Genomic DNA, 1,181 nt, shown 5'->3' with positions numbered 1-1,181 from the left:
TGAAAATTCAGAGAGAAACAAGCAGCACACCACCAATCCTCTGGCCTGGCAAGGCTTAACTGAGATATAGAGCGAAGGGCATGGAAGAAACATTGCTAGGAAGAGGGAACTTGCTGAGACAACTTATATGCCGCCTGAACTGATGGCACACGAAAGAAGAATGGTGGAACCAGCACTGCCTGAGCAGAGCACGCATCTAGAGGCTCCAGCCTTACCCCATGTAGGAAACGTTGAACGTCTAAGATTAGAAGGGAGCCCACGGCAAGGCAAGAGCGCAGCGACGCCGAAAGAAAAGAAAAAAATCTATATTTGAGCCTGAAAGGGAGTACAACGTCGATACCCCACCGACAGAAAGCAAAGACAGCTCCCCAATCATTAATAGCAACATGAATGAAATGAAGGGCTTGTTGGTTTGAGCCCAATGAGCGATCTGGAGTGAGGCCCCAAAAATGAGCCATTGGGGGGTGCATAAAGAGAGAGAGAGGTGTGTTGCAGAATGGAGATGGAGGGATCATCGAAGAAGATGATCACGACTCGGGAAGAAATGGTGGAGGCAAGGGTCCCTATCCCCTATAGAGACCAAAGTGCCCACCTCCTCATCCCCCTCAACAAATGCAAGGTCAAAGAGATCTACCTCCCTTGGAAGTGCGAGTATGAGCTAGTGATGGAGAGGGTCATCCAGATGGCGAGGAGAAGAAGCTTAAGGAGCAACAGAAGCAACCCATATTGTTGATCCCCAAAACCGCCAACGCGTGATGATCAGGGTCCCGTTGTCCCTCCAACAACAAGCAGAAGGTGGGCCGATTGAATGCCAACGAGATGGCACCGACGAGCAGCGAGTGGGGCAGGCTAGTTGAACACCGATGAGGTGGTGCTGGCGAGCGGTGGGTGGGGCAGCAGAGCACGGTGGCACTGACGAGCAATGGGTGGGGCAGCGGGGCACACCAACAAGCAAGCGGCGGGCCAGATGAACGCCGATGAGGTGGTGCCAGCGAGCGGTGGGTGGGGCAACAGAGCACACCAGAGAGAGAAGACCCAAAGGAGGGGGGCGAGGAGGAGAAACATGAGCATTCCCAAACTATAGCCGACGACTCAGACACCGATTGACCGCCCACTGATCCACTGTCAATGCAAATGAATGGTGTGTGCTAGGGTTCGAGAGCGGTAGAGGAAATAAGGAG

At 53.3% G+C, this 1,181-nt stretch overlaps 1 pseudogene; it reads left to right on the top strand.

The window, feature by feature from the left end:
* The first annotated feature begins 496 nt into the window (after nt 1–496).
* LOC149834326 (NADH dehydrogenase [ubiquinone] 1 beta subcomplex subunit 7 pseudogene) lies at nt 497–756 on the top strand (annotated as a pseudogene).
* The last annotated feature ends 425 nt before the right edge of the window (nt 757–1,181 follow it).

Source organism: Nuphar pumila, chromosome 6 (assembly GCF_984573655.1).
Source record: "Nuphar pumila chromosome 6, dmNupPumi1.hap1.1, whole genome shotgun sequence".
NCBI lineage: Eukaryota > Viridiplantae > Streptophyta > Magnoliopsida > Nymphaeales > Nymphaeaceae > Nuphar > Nuphar pumila.
The sequence above is the reverse complement of the archived record's forward strand: the minus strand, read 5'-3'. Positions and strand labels throughout refer to the sequence as shown.